This window comes from Scyliorhinus torazame, chromosome 19 (assembly GCF_047496885.1).
Source record: "Scyliorhinus torazame isolate Kashiwa2021f chromosome 19, sScyTor2.1, whole genome shotgun sequence".
Lineage (NCBI taxonomy): Eukaryota > Metazoa > Chordata > Chondrichthyes > Carcharhiniformes > Scyliorhinidae > Scyliorhinus > Scyliorhinus torazame.
This window is the reverse complement of record NC_092725.1, coordinates 3127631-3152269: the sequence shown is the minus strand read 5'-3', so window position 1 is coordinate 3152269 and position 24639 is coordinate 3127631. Positions and strand designations below refer to the sequence as shown.

General features: G+C 56.3%; 1 protein-coding gene across 1 annotated transcript in view; it reads right to left on the bottom strand.

Annotated features, from left to right (window-relative positions):
- The window catches only part of LOC140396605 (kremen protein 2-like), a 32153-nt gene extending 18377 nt beyond the window's left edge, over positions 1-13776 (bottom strand). Inside the window, exon 1 of the mRNA XM_072485402.1 lies at positions 12955-13776. The gene's annotated coding sequence lies outside the window, so the exon portion shown is untranslated. The remainder of the gene's footprint in view (positions 1-12954) is intronic.
- Positions 13777-24639: the final 10863 nt, after the last annotated feature.

The following is a 24639-nucleotide window of genomic DNA, read 5'->3' as shown; positions in this document are numbered from 1 at the left end:
TCCGTATTGTAAAGAAGTTGGAACAGTACCCATGAAGACGCAGGAAATATTGACCAGATTAACAGCAGCAGCTGAGAAAGGTGGAAAAGACAGGATGCACATTTCACTGCAAACGTAAACACTGAGGGGAGGGACCTGAGCAAACTCTTTAAGGATATGAAGGGGGTTCGATGGGCTAGGCGCGGTGAAGGTGCCTGACCAGGACAAGGGGGAATCTCAATACAAGACGGTCACTAATCAATCCGATTGGGAAATTCAGTAGGAATGTTTCTGCAGAGAGCGGGGAGAATGAGGATCAGTGTTGGAAAGGGGGGGTGGAGAGGAAGTTGGATCGACATATGTGGTTAGAGGATAGGGGGAGATGACAAAGACCAGCAGATGGACTGAATGCACTGTTTTGGTAGATTGGCTAAACTTTGGGTATGTGCCCAGTGACTGGCAGACGACATTGTCATTGTGAGTGTGTGTGTGTGTGTGTGTGTGTGTGAGAGTGTGTGAGAGTGTGTGAGTGTGTGTGTGTGTGTGTGTGTGTGTGAGTGTGTGTGAGTGTGTGTGTGTATAAGTGTTTTGTACATTTTTCTTTTTTCCAGTTAAGGGGCAATTTATCGCGGCCAATCCCCCTGCACATCTTTGGGTTGTGGGGGTGAGACCCACGCAGACACGGGGAGAATGTGCAAACTCCACACGGACAGTGACCCAGAGCCGGGATCGAACCCGGGTCCTTGGCTCCGTGAGGCAGCAGTGCTAACCACTGCGCCACCCCAAGTGTGTATGAGTGAGTGTGTGTGCGTATGAGTGTGCATGTGGGACAGAGAGTGTGATAGATTGTGTGAGAGAGAATGTGTTTGTGTGAGAGAGTGTGTGCGTGAGTTGAGTGTGTTTGTGTGTGTGTGAGTGAGTGAGTGAGAGTGTGTGAGAGAGAAAGAGAGACAGATTGTGTGAGAGAGAGAGTGTGTGTGAGAGAGAGCATGAGAGAGATTTTTTGTGAGTGGGAGAAAGAGAGAGAGAGTGTTTGAGAGCGTGAGTGAGAGGGAGCAATTGTGTGTGAGAGAGAGCAATTGTGTGTGAGAGAGAGAGTGTGAGAGAGATTGTGTGAGAGAGTGTGAGAGAGAGAGAGAATGAGTAAGTGGGAGAGAGGGTGTGTGAGAGAGCATGCGAGAAAGAGAGAGAGAGAGATTGTGTGAATGAGAAAGAGAGAGAGAGAGAGAGAGAGAGTGAGTGGGAGAGAGGGAGTGTGTGAGAGAGCATGAGAGAGAAAGAGAGAGAGATCGTGTGAGAGAGTGTGAATGAGAAAGAGAGAGAGTGAGTGGGAGAGAGGGTGTGTGTGAGAGAGCACGAGAGAGTGTGTGTGTGAGTGAGTGTGTGAGAGAGTGAGAGAGAAAGAGAGAGGCAGATTGTGTGTGAGAGTGACTGTGAGAGAGAGACTGTGAGAGTGTGTGTGTGAGAGAGAGTGTGAGGGAGCGTGAGTGAGAAAGAGAGAGAGTGAGTGGGAGAGAGGGAGTGTGAGAGAGAGTGAATGTCAGAGAGAGAGAGAGAGAGAGAGTGTGAATGTGTGTGTGTTTATGTGAGAATGAGTGTTTTAGTATGTGAATGAGTGTGTGTGTGTGTGTGTAATTGAGTGAGTGAGTGTAGGTGTGTGTCAGTGTTGGGGGGTGGGGCTGGGTTAACACAGGACACAAAAGGACAGCACGGTGGCGCAGTGGTTAGCACTGCTGCCTCACAGCGCCGAGGTCCCAGGTTCGATCCTGGCTCTGGGTCACTGTCCGCGTGGAGTTTGCACATTCCCCCCGTGTCTGCGTGGGTCTCACCCCCACAACCCAAAGATGTGCAGGTTAGATGGATTGGCCGCGATAAATTGCCCCTTCATTGGAAAAATAATAATTGGGTACTCTAAATGTGTAAAAAAAAAACACAGGCCACAGTTACAAAATGTTGAAAGGGTTTCTCTCTCATGAAAGGGTTTTTTGAAAGTGAGTGTGGAATTCTAGCGCGTTGACACAGGCTCCAGCGCACCCCGCACCCAAGTGGGCCGAGTCAACCTTTTTGATGTCTCTTCTTTTGTCTCATTGCAACTGTGATCTCTTAAAAAGGTTCTCTAATCTGCCCAATCTCCCGAGGGCCTGTTGTCAGCTGCCAAAGCCCTGTCTGTCCGGCTTCCGAACTCCAATCATCAGTAACCCTCTCTCAGACACTCACGTTCCACCCTGGTCTCCCTGTACGTCTGCCTCACTCCCTCTCTCTCACAGCGTCACACTCCCTCGCTCTCTCTCTCTCACAGCGTCACACTCCCTCGCTCTCTCTCAGCGTCACACTCCCTCACTCTCTCTCTCTCTGTCACACTCCCTCGCTCCCTCTCTCTCTCAGTGTTACACTCCCTCGCTCTTACACAGTATCGCACTCTCTCACAGCGTCACACTCCCTCGCTCTCTCTCTCTCTCACAGTGTCACACTCCCTCGCTCTCTCTCTCTCACAGTGTCACACTCCCTCGCTCTCTTACACAGTATCGCACTCTCTCACAGCGTCACACTCCCTCGCTCTCTCTCTCTCACAGCGTCACACTCCCTCGCTCTCTGTCTGTGTCACACTCCCTCGCTCTCTCTCTCTCACACAGCGTCACACTCCCTCGCTCTCTTACACAGCGTCACACTCCCTCGCTCTCTCTCTCTCACAGCGTCACACTCCCTCGCTCTCTCTGTCTGTGTCACACTCCCTCGCTCTCTCTCTCTGTCACACAGCGTCACACTCCCTCGCTCTCTCTCTCTCACAGCGTCACACTCCCTCGCTCTCTCTCAGCGTCACACTCCCTCACTCTCTCTCTCTCTCTGTCACACTCCCTCGCTCTCTCTCTCTCACAGCGTCACACTCCCTCGCTCTCTCTCTCTCACAGCGTCACACTCCCTCGCTCTCTCTCTCTCACAGCGTCACACTCCCTCGCTCTCTCTCTCTCTCACAGCGTCACACTCCCTCGCTCTCTCTCTCTCTCACAGCGTCACACTCCCTCACTCTCTCACAGCGTCACACTCCCTCGCTCTCTCTCACAGTGTCACACTCCCTCGCTCTCTCTCACAGCGTCACACTCCCTCGCTCTCTCTCACAGCGTCACACTCCCTCGCTCTCTCTCTCTCACAGCGTCACACTCCCTCGCTCTCTCTCACAGCGTCACACTCCCTCGCTCTCTCTCTCAGTGTCACACTCCCTCGCTCTCTGACAGTATCACACTCCCTCGCTCTCTCTGTCTGTGTCACACACCCTCGCTCTCTCTCTCACAGCGTCACATTCCCTCGCTCTCTCTCTCACAGTGTCACACTCCCTCGCTCTCTCTCAGCATCACGCTCCCTCGCTCTCTCTCTCTCTTACACATCGCACTCTCTCTCTCACAGTGTTACACTCCCTCGCTCTCAGTGTCACACTCCCTCGCTTTCTCTCTCACAGCATCACTCCCTCGCTCTCTCTCTCTCTTACACATCGCACTCTCTCTGTGTCACACTCCCTCGCTCTCACAGTGTCACACTCCCTCTCTCTCTCTCTCTCTGTGTCACACTCCCTCGCTCTCTCTCTCACAGTGTCACACTCCCTCGCTCTCTTACACAGTATCACACTCATTCGCACTCTCTCTCTCACAGCGTCACACTTCCTCGCACTCTCTCTTACACAGTATTTCATTCCCTCGCTCTCTCTCTCTCTGTGTCACACTCCCTCACTCTCTCTCTCACAGCGTCACACTCCCTCGCTCTCTCTCTCACACAGTGTCACACTCCCTCGCTCTCTCTCTCTGTGTCACACTCCCTCGCTCTCTCTGTGTCACACTCCCTCGCTCTGTGTCAAACTCCCTCGCTCTCTCTCACTCTGTGTCACACACCCTCGCTCTCAGTGTCACACTCCCTCACTCTCTCTCTGTGTCACACTCCCTCGCTCTCTCACACAGTGTCACACTCCCTCGCTCTCTCACACTCCCTCGCTCTCTCACACAGTGTCACACTCCCTCACTCTCTCTCTGTGTCACACTACCTCACTCTGTTTTAACTGTTCATTGGAAAGCTATTGTGTTGCTAATGTGATTGACTCTGTGTTCAAATTAAAGTTTGTTTTGACATCAAAGACACCTATTGGTCAGTTATTTCTGCTGTGGTTTTAATGTTCTTCCCCCGCTGTCTTACAACTGCAAATTGTTGGGATTCCAGCACAGTCCTCAGAGGATTTAAATTCCATGCATAAAAACACGGAATTTGGCGCTAGTCCCAGTAATGATGACCCTGAAGCTATCGATTGTGGTAAAAAGTCATCTGCTTCACTAAAGTCCCTTTCGGGAAAGAAATCTGCCGTCCTCACCTGGCCTGGCCTACCTGTGACTCCAGGCATGGAGCACCGTGGCTCATTCCCAGCTGCCCAATGTGGAAAAGGTCCTGCAAATCAACCTGTTCAAGGGGCACTTAGGGAAGGGCATGAAATGCTGGTCTTGACAGCGGGGCCCATGAAAGAGTGAAAAAAAAACCTCAAGCTCGCACACGTATAGACAGCCTTGCTCAGATTCCTACAGTGACCTTTACGGGGGCTCACGGTGAGCTTTAAGGAGTCACGGAGGAAGAAGATTATAGAGATGAGGAGGGTTGGAGGGGCTGGAGGAGGTTACAGAGATAGGGAGGGTTGGAGGGCAGCATGACGGCACAGTGGTTAGCACTGTGGCTTCACAGCTCCAGGGTCCCAGGTTCGATTCCCCGCTGGGTCACTGTCTGTGCGGAGTCTGCACGTTCTCCCAGTGTCTGCGTGGGTTTCCTCCGGGTGCTCCGGTTTCCTCCCACAGTCCAAAGATGTGCAGGTTAGGTGGATTGGCCATGATAAATTGCCCTTAGTGTCCAAAAAAAAGGTTAGGGGGGGTTACGGGGATAGGGTGGAAGTGAGGGCTTAAGTGGGTCGGTGCAGACTCGATGGGCCGAATGGCCTCCTTCTGCACTGTATGTTCTATGTACTCTATGTAGGTCAGGAGGAGGTTACAGAGATAGGGAGGGTTGTAGGGACTGGAGGAGGTTACAGAGAAAGGGAGGGTTATAGGGGCTGGAGGAGGTTCCAGAGATAGGGAGGGTTGTAGGGGACTGGAGGAGGTTACAGAGATAGGGAACATACAGTGAATGGTAGAACCCTCAAGAGTATTGACAGTCAGAGAGATCTAGGTATACAGATCCACAGGTCACTGAAAGGGGCAACACAGGTGGAGAAGGTAGTCAAGAAGGCATACGGCATGCTTACCTTCATTGGCCGGGGCATCGAGTATAAGAATTGGCAAGTCATGTTGCAGCTGGAGAGAACCTTAGTTAGGCCACACTTGGAGTATCGTGTTCAATTCTGGTCGCCACACTACCAGAAGGATGTGGAGGCTTTAGAGAGGGTGCAGAAGAGATTTACCAGAATGTTGCCTGGTACGGAGGGCATTAGCTATGAGGAGCGGTTGAATAAACTCGGTTTGTTCTCACTGGAACGACGGAGGGTGAGGGGCGACCTGATAGAGGTATACAAAATTATGAGGGGCATAGACAGAGTGGATAGTCAGAGGTTTTTCCCAGGGTAGAGGGGTCAATTACTAGGGGGCATAGGTTTAAGGTGAGAGGGGCAAGGTTTAGAGGAGATGTACGAGGCAAGTTTTTTACGCAGAGGGTAGTGGGTGCCTGGAACTCGCTGCCGGAGGAGGTAGTGGAGGCAGGGACGATAGGGACATTTAAGGGGCATCTTGACAAATATATGAATAGGATGGGAATAGAGAGATACGGACCCAGGAAGTGTAGAAGATTGTAGTTTAGTCGGGCAGCATGGTCAGCACGGGCTTGGAGGGCCGAAGGGCCTGTTCCTGAGCTGTACATTTCTTTGTTGTTTGGAAGGGAGGATTACTGAGGGATGTGACGGTTGGGGGGGGGGGGGGGGGGGGGGAGAGCGGATTTGAGGAGGAGGACGGGAATTTTAGACGTTGCCGTGCAGCCGGACTGTGAGCGGCGGGGAGTGCGTGGCGGGGCTGGTGACAGAGGAGACCCTGAGTCCCGTTCCGACACGGTGAGGCGGGGCGGGGGAGCACGGGCCAGCAATGGTTTGGAGAGGCCGTGAACGGGCCTGAGGATGGAGCTGTGGGAAGGAGCTGCGCTCCGAAAGCTAGTGATTCGAAACAAAGCCGTTGGACTTAAACCTGGTGTTGTCAGACTTATTGCGGCAGGAGGGGTGAGTGGGGAGAAGGGAGCTGGTGGGCGGACCGGGAACTGAGCAAGGGAACATCAGGTTGGCCTGTGAGAAAGCGGAGTGTATTGATGTTGTTAATTGAGGCCTCGGATTTGAGATTAAAGGAAGTATTTGCCATCTCCTTCACTTCAAAGCGACTTTCTTCATTGCAAAGCCCAGCGTTCTTGTAGTTGGGCGCCCCCCCCACCCCCCAAACAGCCCCTCCTCTGTCACCAACCACATCAAGAAACATCTGAACCAGGCTTCGCTCATAGACCACAACATAGCCGTTGCCAGGGATACCGCTCTCACGGAACCAGCAGCAACTTGGCAAACTTCACTCAAACCCGGAGATTCTGGGCCTGGTTTTCAAATCCCTCCCTATCTCTGTAACCTCCTCCAGCCCCGACAACCCTCCCCATCTCTGTAACCTCCTCCAGCCCCGACAACCCTCCCTGTCTCTGTAACCTCCTCCAGCCCCTACAATTCTCCCTATCTCTGTAACCTCCTCCACTCCCGACAACCCTCCCTATCTCTGTAACCTCCTCCAGACCCTACACCCCTCCCTGTCTCTGTAACCTCCTCCACTCCCGACAACCCTCCCTGTCTCTGTAACCTCCTCCACTCACGACAACCCTCCCTATCTCTGTAACCACCTCCAGCCCTGACATCCCTCCCTATCTCTGTAACCTCCTCCCGCCCCTACAACCCTCGCTATCTCTGTAACCTCCTCCAGTCCCTACATCCCTCCCTATCTCTGTAACCTCCTCCAGCCCCCACAACCCTCCCTATCTGTGTAACCTCCTCCCGCCCCTACAACCCTCGCTATCTCTGTAACCTCCTCCAGCCCCTCCAATCCTCCCTATCTCTGTAACCTCCTCCAACCTCTACAACCCTCCCTATCTCTGTAACCTCCTCGTTCCTCCAACCCTCCCGATCCCTTTAACATCCTCCAACCTCTACAACCCTCCCTATCTCTGTAACCTCCTCCAGCCCCTCAACCCTCCCTTCTCTGTAACCTCCTCCAGTCCCTACAACCCTCCCTATCTCTGTAACCTCCTCCAGCCCCTACAACTCTATCTCTGTAACCTCCTCCAACCTCTACAACCCTCCCTATCTCTGTAACCTCCTCGTTCCTCCAACCCTCCCGATCCCTTTAACCTCCTCCAACACTCCCTATCGCTGTAACCTCCTCCAGCCCCTCAACCCTCCATTCTCTGTAACCCCCTCCAGTCCCTACAAACCTCCCTATCTCTGTAACCTCCGCCAGCTCCGACAACCCTCCCTATCTCTGTAACCACCTCCAGCCCCTAAGGCCCTCCCTATCTCTGTAACCTCCTCCGGTCCCTACAACACTCCCTATCTCTGTAACCTCCTCCAGCCCCTACAACTCTATCTCTGTAACCTCCTCCAACCTCTACAACCCTCCCTATCTCTGTAACCTCCTCGTTCCTCCAACCCTCCCGATCCCTTTAACCTCCTCCAACCCTCCCTATCGCTGTAACCTCCTCCAGCCCCTCAACCCTCCCTATCTCTGTAACCTCCTCCAGCCCCCACAACCCTCCCTATCTGTGTAACCTCCTCCCGCCCCCACAACCCTCCGTATCTCTGTAACCTCCTCCAGCCCCTACAACCCTCGCTATCTCTGTAACCTTCTCCAGCCCCTCCAACCCTCCCTATCTCTGCAACCTCCTCCAGCCCCTACAACTCTATCTCTGTAACCTCCTCCAACCTCTACAACCCTCCCTATCTCTGTAACCTCCTCGTTCCTCCAACCCTCCCGATCCCTTTAACCTCCTCCAACCGTCCCTATCGCTGTAACCTCCTCCAGCCCCTCAACCCTCCATTCTCTGTAACCCCCTCCAGTCCCTACAAACCTCCCTATCTCTGTAACCTCCGCCAGCTCCGACAACCCTCCCCATCTCTGTAACCTCCTCCAGCCCCTAAGGCCCTCCCTATCTCTGTAACCTCCTCCAGTCCCTACATCCCTCCCTATCTCTGTAACCTCCTCCAGCCCCCACAACCCTCCCTATCTGTGTAACCTCCTCCCGCCCCACAACCCTCCCTATCTCTGTAACCTCCTCCAGCCCCTACAACCCTCGCTATCTCTGTAACCTCCTCCAGCCCCTCCAACCCTCCCTATCTCTGTAACCTCCTCCAACCTCTACAACCCTCCCTATCTCTGTAACCTCCTCCAGCTCCTCAACCCTCCCTCCTCTGTAACCTCCTCCAGTCCCTCCAACCCTCCCTATCTCTGTAACCTCCTCCAGCCCCTACAACTCTATCTCTGTAACCTCCTCCAACCTCTACAACCCTCCCTATCTCTGTAACCTCCTCGTTCCTCCAACCCTCCCGATCCCTTTAACCTCCTCCAACCCTCCCTATCTCTGTAACCTCCTCCAGCACCTCAACCCTCCATTCTCTGTAACCCCCTGCAGTCCTCCCTATCTCTGTAACCTCCTCCAGCCCCTACAACCCTCCCTAGTTCTGTAAACTCCTCCTGCCCCTACAACCCAATCTCTGTAGCCTCCTCCAGCCCCTACAACACTCCCTATCTCTGTAACCTCCTCCAGCCCTCCCTATCTCTTTAACCTCCTCCAACCCTCCCTCTTTGTAACTTCCTCAGGCCCTTCAACCCTCCCTATCTCTGTAACCTCCTCCAGCCCCTACAACCCTCCCTATCTCTGTAACTTCCTCCAACCTCTACAACCCTCCCTATCTCTGTAACCTCCTCGTTCCTCCAACCCTCCCGATCCCTTTAACCTCCTCCAACCCTCCCTATCTCTGTAACCTCCTCCAGCACCTCAACCCTCCATTCTCTGTAACCCCCTCCAGTCCCTACAGCCCTCCCTATCTCTGTACCCTCCTCCAGCCCCTACAACCCTCCCTAGTTCTGTAAACTCCTCCTGCCCCTACAACACTCCCTATCTCTGTAACCTCCTCCAGCCCTCCCTATCTCTTTAACCTCCTCCAGCCCCTACAACCCTCCCTATCTCTGTAACCTCCTCCAGCCCCTCCAACCCTCCCTATCTCTGTAACCTCCTCCAGCCCCTACAACTCTATCTCTGTAACCTCCTCCAACCCTCCCTATCTCTGTAACCTCCTCGTTCCTCCAACCCTCCCGATCCCTTTAACCTCCTCCAACCCTCCCTATCGCTGTAACCTCCTCCAGCCCCTCAACCCTCCATTCTCTGTAACCTCCTCCAGTCCCTATAAACCTCCCTATCTCTGTAACCTCCGCCAGCTCAGACAACCCTCCCCATCTCTGTAACCTCCTCCAGCCCCTAAGGCCCTCCCTATCTCTGTAACCTCCTCCAGTCCCTACATCCCTCCCTATCTCTGTAACCTCCTCCAGCCCCCACAACCCTCCCTATCTGTGTAACCTCCTCCCGCCCCACAACCCTCCCTATCTCTGTAACCTCCTCCAGCCCCTACAACCCTCGCTATCTCTGTAACCTCCTCCAGCCCCTCCAACCCTCCCTATCTCTGTAACCTCCTCGTTCCTCCAACCCTCCCGATCCCTTTAACCTCCTCCAACCCTCCCTATCTCTGTAACCTCCTCCAGCACCTCAACCCTCCATTCTCTGTAACCCCCTCCAGTCCCTACAGCCCTCCCTATCTCTGTACCCTCCTCCAGCCCCTACAACCCTCCCTAGTTCTGTAAACTCCTCCTGCCCTCCCTATCTCTTTAACCTCCTCCAACCCTCCCTCTTTGTAACTTCCTCAGGCCCTTCAACCCTCCCTATCTCTGTAACCTCCTCCAGCCCCTACAACCCTCCCTATCTCTGTAACCTCCTCCAGCCCCTCCAACCCTCCCTATCTCTGTAACCTCCTCCAGCCCCTACAACTCTATCTCTGTAACCTCCTCCAACCCTCCCTATCTCTGTAACCTCCTCGTTCCTCCAACCCTCCCGATCCCTTTAACCTCCTCCAACCCTCCCTATCGCTGTAACCTCCTCCAGCCCCTCAACCCTCCATTCTCTGTAACCTCCTCCAGTCCCTACAAACCTCCCTATCTCTGTAACCTCCGCCAGCTCAGACAACCCTCCCCATCTCTGTAACCTCCTCCAGCCCCTAAGGCCCTCCCTATCTCTGTAACCTCCTCCAGTCCCTACATCCCTCCCTATCTCTGTAACCTCCTCCAGCCCCCACAACCCTCCCTATCTGAGTAACCTCCTCCCGCCCCACAACCCTCCCTATCTCTGTAACCTCCTCCAGCCCCTACAACCCTCGCTATCTCTGTAACCTCCTCCAGCCCCTCCAACCCTCCCTATCTCTGTAACCTCCTCCAACCTCTACAACCCTCCCTATCTCTGTAACCTCCTTGTTCCTCCAACCCTCCCGATCCCTTTAACCTCCTCCAACCTCTACAACCCTCCCTATCTCTGTAACCTCCTCAACCCTCCCTTCTCTGTAACCTCCTCCAGTCCCTACAACCCTCCTTATCTTTGTAACCTCCTCCAGCCCCTACAACTCTATCTCTGTAACCTTCTACAACCCTCCCTATCTCTGTAACCTCCTCGTTCCTCCAACCCTCCCGATCCCTTTAACCTCCTCCAACCCTCCCTATCTCTGTAACCTCCTCCAGCCCCTCAACCCTCCATTCTCTGTAACCCCCTCCAGCCCTCCCTATCTCTGTAACCTCCTCCAGCCCCTACAACCCTCCCTAGTTCTGTAAACTCCTCCTGCCCCTACAACCCTACCTATCTCTGTAGCCTCCTCCAGCCCCTACAACACTCCCTATCTCTGTAACCTCCTCCAGCCCTCCCTATCTCTTTAACCTCCTCCAACCCTCCCTCTTTGTAACTTCCTCAGGCCCTTCAACCCTCCCTATCTCTGTAACCTCCTCCAGCCCCTACAACCCTCCCTATCTCTGTAACCTCCTCCAGCCCCTACAACCCTCCCTAGTTCTGGAACCTCCTCCTGCCCCTACAACCCAATCTCTGTAACCTCCTCCAGCTGTTACAACCCTCCCTATCTCTGTAACCTCCTCCAGCCCCCACAACCCTCCCCATCTCTGTAACCTCCTCCAACCCCTACAACCCTCCCGATCTCTGTAACCTCCTCCAGCCCTGAAACCCTCCCTATGTGTGTAATGTCCTCCAGCCCTGACAACCCTCCCTATCTCTGGAACCTCCTATAACCCTCCGAGATCTCTGCGCTCCTCCAATCCCGGCAGCTCGAGCATCCCTCCATTCCCATCGCTCCACCATTGGCTGCCGTGCCTTCAGCTGCCTGGGGGTGTCGGCGGGGTGATCGAGGTAGGGAGAGGGGGGGCACTAGGCCCTGGAATTATGACCCAAATGGCCTCTTCCTCTGCTTTCTTCTGATTCATGCTCCCCTGAAGCCTCTTTGGTTTCTAATGGTCAGGCACCGAAAAGGTCTTAAAACCATCAACCCCAACAGAGTATCGACACCAATGGGGAGCAATGCCATAGGATATTGTCAGGTATATGCAGAAATGGATCAGGCACCCCCCCCCCCCCCCCCCCCCCACCAGGACACTCTCACCATCACACTTCACCGTCAACGCAAAACAATCTGCAAAAGACAGGAGAGCTAAGTTTTGGCCTTGATTATGAGATTTTCAGGAAAATGCCATTGCTCTCCAAATGACCCCCGAGGAAAGGATGACTCCAGTCTGAATTTTGCAGTTCAGTCAGTCTTAGGTAGACTGTCACTTTCCATCTGGGACACAGTGCCTTTGCATGTTGGACAGTGTGGAGGGAGCTTTACTCTGTATCTAACCCCGTGCTGTACCTGTACTGGGAGTGTTTGATGGGGACAGTGTAGAGGGAGCTTTACTCTGTATCTAACCCCGTGCTGTACCTGTCCTGGGAGTGTTTGATGGGGACGGTGTGGAGGGAGCTTTACTCTGTATCTAACCCGGTGCTGTACCTGTCCTGGGAGTGTTTGATGGGGACAGTGTAGAGGGAGCTTTACTCTGTATCTAACCCTGTGCTGTACCTGTCTGGGAGTGTTTGATGGAGACGGTATAGAGGGAGCTTTACTCTGTATCTAACCCCGTGCTGTACCTGTCCTGGGAGTGTTTGATGGGGACAGTGTAGAGGGAGCTTTACTCTGTATCTAACCCCGTGCTGTACCTGTCCTGGTAGTGTTTGATGGGAACAGTGTAGAGGGAGCTTTACTCTGTATCTAACCCGTGCTGTACCTGTCCGGGGAGTGTTTTATGGGGACAGTATAGCGGGAGCTTTACTCTGTATCTAACCCCGTGCTGTACCTGTCCTGGGAGTGTTTGATGGGGACAGTGTAGAGGGAGCTTTACTCTGTATCTAACCCCCGTGCTGTACCTGTCCTGGGAGTGTTTGATGGGGACAGGGGAGAGGGAGCTTTACTCTGTATTTAACCCCATGCTGTCCCTGTCCTGGGAGTGTTTGATGCGGACAGTGTAGCGGGAGCTTTACTCTGTATCTAACCCCGTGCTGTACCTGTCCTGGGAGTGTTTGATGGGGACAGTGTAGAGGGAGCTTTACTCTATATCTAACCCCGTGCTGTACCTGTCCTGGGAGTGTTTGATGGGGACAGTGTAGAGGGAGCTTTACTCTGTATCTAACGCCATGCTGTACCTGTCCTGTGAGTGTTTGATGGGGACAGTGTAGCGGGAGCTTTGCTCTGTATCTAACCCCGTGCTGTACCTGTCCTGGGAGTGTTTGATGGGGACAGTGTAGCGGGAGCTTTGCTCTGTATCTAACCCCGTGCTCTGCAGTTCCCGGACACAGTGTGAAGCCACTCACCTTGTTTGACGAGGCAGAAAATCCCCTGCAGGTAAATCTCCAGAACGATCAGCAACTGCAGCTTCAATCCCATCTTTGCTTCGTACCCGACCCAGAGAGAATGTGGCAGAGAGAGAGAGTAAAGGGAGAGTCACTGAGCGAGAGGGAGGGTGGATGAAACAGTGTGTGCAGGCTGAGGGAGACCTAGGAACAATCTGAGAGGCGGAGAGGGAGAGACAGTGAAAGAAAGATAGAGAGTGGGAGCAAGGCAGAAAGAGAGGCAGAGAGACACAGAAGGAGGGAGGGAGGGAAAGTGACAGGGGGAGGTCAAAATGTGATTTGCATGGAGTGCTGGAGAGAACGATACACAGAAGCAGGGAGACAGGCAAAGAGAGAGAGACAGAGCAAGATGAAGAGAAAGACAGGAGAGAAACACAGAGACAGAGAGAGAGAGACAGAGAGACACAGAGAAAGAAGCAGAAAGACAGAGAGAGAGAGAGAGAGAGAGACAGAGAGCGAGAGACAGAGAGAGAGGGAGAGAGACAGAGGGAGAGAGAGCGTGAGCGAGAGATAGAGAGAGAGAGAGAGATAGAGGGAGACAGAGAGAGCGAGAGACAGAGACAGATAGAGAGAGAGAGCGAGAGACAGAGAGAGACAGAGAGAGAGAGAGAGAGACAGATAGAGAGAGACACAGATAGAGACAGAGAGAGAGAGAGACAGAGACACAGATAGAGACAGAGAGAGAGACACAGAGAGTCAGTCAAACAGGGAGAGTGAAAGATAAGGAAAGAGACAGACAGAACGAGAGAGATAGAGACAGAATAAGGACCGATAAGAGTTGGGCGGAGAGAGAGAGAGAGAGAGAGAAAGGAAGCACTTAGCTGACTCTCAGACGTGTCTGCTGTGCGGGGAGACGATGAGACGAGAGAGGATGGAAAGCAGCTGTTGTGTGTGACGGAGTCGGAGGCTCTGTAAGCATGTAGTTAATTAGCAGAGTCCCTGTGTGTGTCTCTCACACACACACACCAGTTTGTAACGTCCCAACTCGCTCTCTCTGGACGGGACAGCCAATACCCGACCTACCCACCGTGCCTCGCACCTGCTGCACGTTAAGGGGCAACTTAGCGTGGCCAATTCACCTAGCCTGCACGTTCTTGATCGTCCCGCCCCCTCAGGAGCCGCAAGTTATTCCTGCAGCGGTTACAGTCCCATCTTGACACGGAGCCTTGCTCGATGTCTGCCAGAGATTCTCCCAGATGTGCGCCTGTCGTCGACCACCGGTTCGTCACCCCAACCCGCACTGTGATGTTCGGCTGAAGGCCGCCCCAGCTCCGTATCTCTCTCTCTCTCTCACACAGATTCCTGCCTTCCCCTCTTTCCCGAAACGCTGGACTCTCCCGGGCACAACGATGTGGTCGGATTTGTGACTCCCTCTCTTTACAGAAAGCAGCCCTGGGCTTTGGAGTTTCCAGAAGTTCGCACGGCGAGGGGTGGAGGACAGGGGGCCGGGGGGGGGGGGAGGGGGTATTCATCCTCCCCCACACCCCCCTCTGACAGTGCGGCACTCCCTCAGTACTGACCCTCTGACAGTGCGGCGCTCCCTCAGTACTGACCCTCCGACAGTGCTGCACTCCCTCAGCACTGACCCTCTGACAGTGCGGCGCTCCCTCAGTACTGACCCTCCGACAGTGCTGCACTCCCTCAGCACTGACCCTCTGACAGTGCGGCGCTCCCTCAGTACTGACCCTCCGACAAGCGGAGCTCCCTCAGTACTGACCCTCTGACAGTGCGGGACTCCCTCAGTACCAACCCTCCGACAGTGCGGCGCTCCCTCAGTACTGACCCTCTCACCGTGCGGCACTCCCTCAGTACTGACCCTCTGACAGTGCAGCACTCCCTCAGTACTGACCCTCTGACAGTGCGGCGCTCCCTCAGTACTGACCCTCTGACAGTGCAGCACTCCCTCAGTACGGACCCTCTGACAGTGCGGCCCTCCCTCAGTACTGACCCTCTGACAGTGCGGCACTCCCTCAGTACTGACCCTCTGACAGTGCGGCACTCCCTCAGTACTGACCCTCTGACAGTGCGGCCCTCCCTCAGTACTGACCCTCTGACAGTGCGGCACTCCCTCAGTACTGACCCTCTGACAGTGCGGCACTCCCTCAGTACTGACCCTCTGACAGTGCGGCACTCCCTCAGTACTGACCCTCTGACAGTGCGGCACTCCCTCAGTACTGACCCTCTGACAGTGCAGCACTCCCTCAGTACGGACCCTCTGACAGTGCGGCCCTTCCTCAGTACGGACCCTCTGACAGTGCAGCACTCCCTCAGTACTGACCCTCTGACAGTGCGGCACTCCCTCAGTACGGACCCTCTGACAGTGCAGCATTCCCTCAGTACTGACCCTCTGACAGTGCAGCACTCCCTCAGTACGGAACCTCTGACAGTGCAGCATTCCCTCAGTACTGACCCTCTGACAGTGCAGCACTCCCTCAGTACGGACCCTCCCACAGTGCGACCCTCCCTCAGTACTGACCCTCTGACAGTGCAGCGCTCCCTCAGTACTGACCCTCTGACAGTGCGGCACTCCCTCAGTACTGACCCTCTGACAGTGTAGCACTCCCTCAGTACTGACCCTCTGACAGTGCGGTGCTCCCTCAGTACTGACCCTCTCACCGTGCGGCACTCCCTCAGTACTGACCCGCTGACAGTGTGGCACTCCCTCAGTACTGACAATCTGACAGTGCGGCACGCCCTCAGTACTGACCCTCTGACAGTGCAGCACTCCATCAGTACTGACCCTCTGACAGTGCGGCACTCCCTCAGTACTGACCCTCTGACAGTGCGACACTCCCTCAGTACTGACCCTCTGACAGGGCGGCACTCCCTCAGTACTGACCCTCTGACAGTGCGGTGCTCCCTCAGTACTGACCCTCTGACAGTGCGGAACTCCCTCAGCACTGACCCCCTGACAGTGCAGCACTCCCTCAGTACTGACCCTCTGACAGTGCGGTGCTCCCTCAGTACTGACCCTCTGACAGTGCGGAACTCCCTCAGTACTGACCCTCAGACAGTGCCGCGCTCCCTCAGTACTGACCCTCTGACAGTGCAGCACTCCCACAGCACTGACCCTCTGACAGTGCGGCACTCCCTCAGTACTGACCCTCCGACAGTGCGGAACTCCCTCAGCAATGACCCCCTGACAGTGCAGCACTCCCTCAGTACTGACCCTCTGACAGTGCGGAACTCCCTCAGCAATGACCCCCTGACAGTGCAGCACTCCCTCAGTACTGACCCTCTGACAGTGCGGCACTCACTCAGAACTGACCCTCTGACAGCGCGGCACTCCCTCAGTACTGACCCTCCGACAGTGCGGCACTCCCTCAGTACTGACCCTCTGACAGTGCAGCGCTCCCTCAGTACTGACCCTCTGAAAGTGTGGCACTCCCTCAGTACTGACCCTCTGACAGTGCGGCACTCCCTCAGTACTGACCCTCTGACAGTGCGGCACTCCCTCAGTACTGACCCTCTGAAAGTGCGGCACTCCCTCAGTACTGACGCTCTGACAGTGCAGCACTCCCTCAGTACTGACCCTCTGACAGTGCGGTGCTCCCTCAGTACTGACCCTCTCACCGTGCGGCACTCCCTCAGTACTGACCCTCTGACAGTGCGGCCCTCCCTCAGTACTGACCCTCTGACAATGTGGCACTCCCTCAGTACTGGCACTCCCTCAGTACTGACACTCTGACAGTGCGGCACGCCCTCAGTACTGACCCGCTGACAGTGCAGCACTCCATCAGTACTGACCCTCTGACAGTGCAGCACTCCCTCAGTACTGACCCTCTGACAGTGCGACACTCCCTCAGTACTGACCCTCTGACAGTGCGGCAATCCATCACTACTGACCCTCTGACAGTGCGGCACTCCCTCAGTACTGACCCTCTGACAGTGCGGCACTCCCTCAGTACTGACCCTCTGACAGTGCGGCACTCCCTCAGTACTGACCCTCTGAAAGTGCGGCACTCCCTCAGTACTGACGCTCTGACAGTGCAGCACTCCCTCAGTACTGACCCTCTGACAGTGCGGTGCTCCCTCAGTACTGACCCTCTCACCGTGCGGCACTCCCTCAGTACTGACCCTCTGACAGTGCGGCCCTCCCTCAGTACTGACCCTCTGACAATGTGGCACTCCCTCAGTACTGGCACTCCCTCAGTACTGACACTCTGACAGTGCGGCACGTCCTCAGTACTGACCCTCTGACAGTGCAGCACTCCCTCAGTACTGACCCTCTGACAGCACGGCACTCCCTCAGTACTGACCCTCTGACAGTGCGACACTCCCTCAGTACTGACCCTCTGACAGTGCGGCAATCCATCACTACTGACCCTCTGACAGTGCGGTGCTCCCTCATTACTGACCCTCCGACAGTCCGGCGCTCCATCCATACTGACCCTCTGACAGTGCGGAACTCCCTCAGCACTGACCCCCTGACAGTGCAGCACTCCCTCAGTACTGACCCTCTGACAGTGCGGCACTCACTCAGAACTGGCCCTCTGACAGTGCGGCACTCCCTCAGTACTGACCCTCCGACAGTGCAGCACTCCCTCAGTACTGACCCTCTGACAGGGCGGCACTCCCTCAGTACTGACCCTCTGACAGTGCAGCGCTCCCTCAGTACTGATCCTCTGACAGTGCGGCACTCCCTCAGTACTGACCCTCTGGCAGTGTGGCATTTCCTCAGTACAGACCCTCTGACAGTGCAGCACTCCCTCAGTACTGACCCTCCGACAGTGCGGCACTCCCTCAGTACTGACCCTCTGACAATACAGCACTCCCTCAGTACTGACCCTCTGACAGTGCGGCACTCCCGCAGTACTGACCCTCGGACAGTGCGGCGCTCCCTCAGTACTGACCCTCCGACAGTGCGGCACTTCCTCAGTACTGACCCTCTGACAATGCGGCATTCCCTCAGTACTGACCCTCTGACAGTGTGTCGCTCCCTCAGTACTGACCCTCTGACAGTGCAGCACTCCCTCAGTACTGACCCTCTGACAGTGCGGCGCACCCTCAGTACTGACCCTCTGACAGTACGGCACTCCCTCAGTACTGACCCCCTGACAGTGCAGCACTCCCTCAGTACTGACCCTCCGACAGTGCAGCACTCCCTCAGTACTGACCCTCTGACAGTGCGGCGCTCCCTCAGTACTCACCCTCTGACAGTGCGGCACTCCCTCAGTACTGACACTCTGACAGTGCGGCACTCCCTCAGTACTGACCCTCTGACAGTGCGGCTCACCCCCAGTACTGACAATCTGACAGTGCGGCACTCCCTCAGTACTGACCCTCTGTCAGTGCGGCGCTCCCTCAGTACTGACCCTCTGACAGTGCGGCGCTCCCTCAGTACTGACCCTCTGACAGTGTGGCGCTCCCTCAGTACTGACAATCTGACAGTGCGGCACTCGATCAGTACTGACCCTCTGACAGTACAGCACTCCCTCAGTACTGACCCTCTGACAGTGCGACACTCCCTCAGTACTGACCCTCTGACAGTGCGGCACTCCCCCAGTACTGACCGTCTGACAGTGCGGCACTCCCCCAGTACTGACCCTCTGGCAGTGTGGCATTTCCTCAGTACAGACCCTCTGACAGTGCGGCACTCCCTCAGTACTGACTCTCCGACAGTGCGGTGCTACCTCAGTACTGACCCTCTGACAGTGCGGTGCTCCCTCAATACTGACTCTCTGACAGTGCGGCACTCCCTCAGTACTGAACCTCCGACAGTGCGGCGCTCCCTCAGTACAGACCCTCTGATAGTGCGGCACTCCCTCACTATTGACCCTCTGACAGTGCGGCGCTCCCCCAGTACTGACCCTCTGACAGCACGGCACTCCCTTAGAACTGACCCCCTGACAGTGCAGCACTCCCTCAGTACTGACCCTCTGACAGTGCGGCTCACCCCCAGTACTGACAATCTGACAGTGCGGCACTCCCTCAGTACTGACCCTCTGACAGTGCAGCACTCCCTCAGTACTGACCCTCTGACAGTGCGGCGCTCCCCCAGTACTGACCCTCTGACAGCACGGCACTCCCTTAGAACTGACCCCCTGACAGTGCAGCACTCCCTCAGTACTGACCCTCTGACAGTGCGGCTCACCCCCAGTACTGACAATCTGACAGTGCGGCACTCCCTCAGTACTGACCCTCTGTCAGTGCGGCGCTCCCTCAGTACTGACCCTCTGACAGTGCGGCATGCACTCAGAACTGACCCTCTGACAGTGCGGCACTCCCTCAGTACTGACCCTCCGACAGTGCAGCACTCCCTCAGTACTGACCCTCTGACAGGGCGGCACTCCCTCAGTACTGACCCTCTGTCAGTGCGGCGCTCCCTCGGGACTGACTCTCCGACAGTGCGTCACTCCCTCAGTACTCACCCTCTGACAGTACAGCACTCCCTCAGTACTGACCCTCTGACAGTGCGGCGCTCCCTCAGTACTGACTCTCTGACAGTGCGACACTCCCTCAGTACTGACCCCCTGACAGTGCAGCACTCCCTCAGTACTGACCCTCTGACAGTGCAACACTCCCTCAGTACTGACCCTCTGACAGTGCGGCAATCCATCACTACTGACCCTCTGACAGTGCGGTGCTCCCTCAGTACTGACCCTCCGACAGTCCGGCGCTCCATCCATACATACCCTCTGACAGTGCGGAACTCCCTCAGCACTGACCCCCTGACAGTGCAGCACTCCCTCAGTACTGACCCTCTGACAGTGCGGCACTCACTCAGAACTGACCCTCTGACAGTGCGGCACTCCCTCAGTACTGACCCTCCGACAGTGCAGCACTCCCTCAGTACTGACCCTCTGACAGGGCGGCACTCCCTCAGTACTGACCCTCTGACAGTGCAGCGCTCCCTCAGTACTGATCCTCTGACAGTGCGGCACTCCCTCAGTACTGACCCTCTGACAGTGCGTCATTCCCTCAGTACTGACCCTCTGAAAGTGCAGCACTCTCTCAGTACTGACCCTCCGACAGTGCGGCACTCCCTCAGTACTGACCCTCTGACAATACAGCACTCCCTCAGTACTGACCCTCTGACAGTGCGGCACTCCCGCAGTACTGACCCTCGGACAGTGCGGCGCTCCCTCAGTACTGACCCTCCGACAGTGCGGCACTTCCTCAGTACTGACCCTCTGACAATGCGGCATTCCCTCAGTACTGACCCTCTGACAGTGCGTCGCTCCCTCAGTACTGACCCTCAGACAGTGCAGCACTCCCTCAGTACTGACCCTCTGACAGTGCGGCGCTCCCTCAGTACTGACCCTCTGACAGTACGGCACTCCCTCAGTACTGACCCCCTGACAGTGCAGCACTCCCTCAGTACTGACCCTCCGACAGTGCAGCACTCCCTCAGTACTGACCCTCTGACAGTGCGGTGCTCCCTCAGTACTGACCCTCTGACAGTGCGGCGCTCCCTCAGTACTCACCCTCTGACAGTGCGGCACTCCCTCAGTACTGACACTCTGACAGTGCGGCACTCCCTCAGTACTGACCCTCTGACAGTGCGGCTCACCCCCAGTACTGACAATCTGACAGTGCGGCACTCCCTCAGTACTGACCCTCTGTCAGTGCGGCGCTCCCTCAGGACTGACTCTCCGACAGTGCGGCACTCCCTCAGTACTCACCCTCTGACAGTACAGCACTCCCTCAGTACTGACCCTCTGACAGTGCGGCGCTCCCTCAGTACTGACTCTCTGACAGTGCGACACTCGCTCAGTACTGACCCTCTGACAGTGCGGCACTCCCCCAGTACTGACCGTCTGACAGTGCGGCACTCCCCCAGTACTGACCCTCTGGCCGTGTGGCATTTCCTCAGTACAGACCCTCTGACAGTGCGGCACTCCCTCTGTACTGACTCTCCGACAGTGCGGTGCTACCTCAGTACTGACCCTCTGACAGTGCGGTGCTCCCTCAATACTGACTCTCTGACACTGCGGCACTCCCTCAGTACTGACCCTCCGACAGTGCGGCGCTCCCTCAGTACAGACCCTCTGACAGTGCGGCACTCCCTCACTATTGACCCTCTGACAGTGCGGCACTCCCTCAGTACTGACCCTCTGACAGTGCAGCACTCCCTCAGTACTGACCCTCTGACAGTGCGGCGCTCCCCCAGTACTGACCCCCTGACAGTGCAGCACTCCCTCAGTACTGACCCTCTGACAGTGCGGCGCTCCCTCAGTACTGACTCTCTGACAGTGCTGCACTCCCTCAGAACTGACCCACTGACAGTGCGCCACTCCCTCAGTCCTGACCCTCCGACAGTGCAGCACTCCCTCAGTACTGACCTTCTGACAGTGCAGCACTCCCTCAGTACTAACCCTCTGACAGTGCGGCGCTCCCTCAGTACTGACCGTCTGACAGTGCGGCACGCCCTCAGTACTGACCCTCTGACAGTGCAGCACTCCATCAGTACTGACCCTCTGACAGTGCGGCACTCCCTCAGTACTGACCCTCTGACAGTGCGACACTCCCTCAGTACTGACCCTCTGACAGTGCGGCACTCCCTCAGTACTGACCCTCTGACAGTGCGGCACTCCCTCACTACTGACCCTCTGACAGTGCGGTGCTCCCTCAGTACTGACCCTCTGACAGTGCGACACTCCCTCAGTACTGACCCTCTGACAGTGCGGCAATCCCTCACTACTGACCCTCTCACAGGGCGGCACTCCCTCAGTACTGACCCTCTGACAGTGCGGTGCTCCCTCAGTACTGACCCTCTGACAGTGCGGAACTCCCTCAGCACTGACCCCCTGACAGTGCAGCACTCCCTCAGTACTGACCCTCTGACAGTGCGGTGCTCCCTCAGTACTGACCCTCTGACAGTGCGGAACTCCCTCAGTACTGACCCTCTGACAGTGCCGCGCTCCCTCAGTACTGACCCTCTGACAGTGCAGCACTCCCACAGCACTGACCCTCTGACAGTGCGGTGCTCCCTCAGTACTGACCCTCTGACAGTGCGGAACTCCCTCAGCAATGACCCCCTGACAGTGCAGCACTCCCTCAGTACTGACCCTCTGACAGTGCGGCACTCACTCAGAACTGACCCTCTGACAGCGCGGCACTCCCTCAGTACTGACCCTCTGAGCGTGCAGCGCTCCCTCAGTACTGACCCTCTGACAGTGCAGCACTCCCTCAGTACTGACCCTCCGACAGTGCGGCACTCCCTCAGTACTGACCCTCTGACAGTGCAGCACTCCCTCAGTACGGGCCCTCTGACAGTGCAGCATTCCCTCAGTACTGACCCTCTGACAGTGCGGCACTCCCTCAGTACGGACCCTCTGACAGTGCGGCACTCCCTCAGTACTGACCCTCTGACAGTGCAGCATTCCCTCAGTACTGACCCTCTGACAGTGCGGCACTCCCTCAGTACTGACCCTCCCACAGTGCGGCACTCGCTCAGTACTGACCCTCCGACAGTGCGGCACTCCCTCAGTACTGACCCTCTGACAGTGCAGCACTCCCTCAGTACGGGCCCTCTGACAGTGCAGCATTCCCTCAGTACTGACCCTCTGACAGTGCGGCACTCCCTCAGTACGGACCCTCTGACAGTGCGGCACTCCCTCAGTACTGACCCTCTGACAGTGCAGCATTCCCTCAGTACTGACCCTCTGACAGTGCGGCACTCCCTCAGTACTGACCCTCCCACAGTGCGGCACTCGCTCAGTACTGACCCTCTGACAGTGCCGCACTCCCTCAGTACTGACCCTCTGACAGTGCGGCACTCCCTCAGTACTGACCCTCCCACAGTGCGGCACTCCCTCAGTACTGACCCTCTGACAGTGCAGCGCTCCCTCAGTACTGACCCTCTGAAAGTGCGGCACTCCCTCAGTACTGACCCTCTGACAGTGCGGCACTCCCTCAGTACTGACCCTCTGACAGTGCGGCACTCCCTCAGTACTGACCCTCTGAAAGTGCGGCACTCCCTCAGTACTGACGCTCTGACAGTGCAGCACTCCCTCAGTACTGACCCTCTGACAGTGCGGTGCTCCCTCAGTACTGACCCTCTCACCGTGCGGCACTCCCTCAGTACTGACCCTCTGACAGTGCGGCCCTCCCTCAGTACTGACCCTCTGACAATGTGGCACTCCCTCAGTACTGGCACTCCCTCAGTACTGACCCTCTGAAAGTGCGGCACTCCCTCAGTACTGACCCTCTGACAGTGCGGCACTCCCTCAGTACTGACCCTCTGACAGTGCGGCACTCCCTCAGTACTGACCCTCTGAAAGTGCGGCACTCCCTCAGTACTGACGCTCTGACAGTGCAGCACTCCCTCAGTACTGACCCGCTGACAGTGCAGCACTCCATCAGTACTGACCCTCTGACAGTGCAGCACTCCCTCAGTACTGACCCTCTGACAGTGCGACACTCCCTCAGTACTGACCCTCTGACAGTGCGGCAATCCATCACTACTGACCCTCTGACAGTGCGGTGCTCCCTCAGTACTGACCCTCCGACAGTCCGGCGCTCCATCCATACTGACCCTCTGACAGTGCGGAACTCCCTCAGCACTGACCCCCTGACAGTGCAGCACTCCCTCAGTACTGACCCTCTGACAGTGCGGCACTCACTCAGAACTGGCCCTCTGACAGTGCGGCACTCCCTCAGTACTGACCCTCCGACAGTGCAGCACTCCCTCAGTACTGACCCTCTGACAGGGCGGCACTCCCTCAGTACTGACCCTCTGACAGTGCAGCGCTCCCTCAGTACTGATCCTCTGACAGTGCGGCACTCCCTCAGTACTGACCCTCTGAAAGTGCAGCACTCCCTCAGTACTGACCCTCCGACAGTGCGGCACTCCCTCAGTACTGACCCTCTGACAATACAGCACTCCCTCAGTACTGACCCTCTGACAGTGCGGCACTCCCGCAGTACTGACCCTCGGACAGTGCGGCGCTCCCTCAGTACTGACCCTCCGACAGTGCGGCACTTCCTCAGTACTGACCCTCTGACAATGCGGCATTCCCTCAGTACTGACCCTCTGACAGTGTGTCGCTCCCTCAGTACTGACCCTCTGACAGTGCAGCACTCCCTCAGTACTGACCCTCTGACAGTGCGGCGCACCCTCAGTACTGACCCTCTGACAGTACGGCACTCCCTCAGTACTGACCCCCTGACAGTGCAGCACTCCCTCAGTACTGACCCTCCGACAGTGCAGCACTCCCTCAGTACTGACCCTCTGACAGTGCGGCGCTCCCTCAGTACTCACCCTCTGACAGTGCGGCACTCCCTCAGTACTGACACTCTGACAGTGCGGCACTCCCTCAGTACTGACCCTCTGACAGTGCGGCTCACCCCCAGTACTGACAATCTGACAGTGCGGCACTCCCTCAGTACTGACCCTCTGTCAGTGCGGCGCTCCCTCAGGACTGACTCTCCGACAGTGCGGCACTCCCTCAGTACTCACCCTCTGACAGTACAGCACTCCCTCAGAACTGACCCTCTGACAGTGCGACACTCCCTCAGTACTGACCCTCTGACAGTGCGGCACTCCCTCAGTACTGACCCTCTGACAGTGCGGCACTCCCTCAGTACTGACCCTCTGACAGTGCGACACTCCCTCAGTACTGACCCTCTGACAGTGCGGCACTCCCTCAGTACTGACCGTCTGACAGTGCGGCACTCCCCCAGTACTGACCCTCTGGCAGT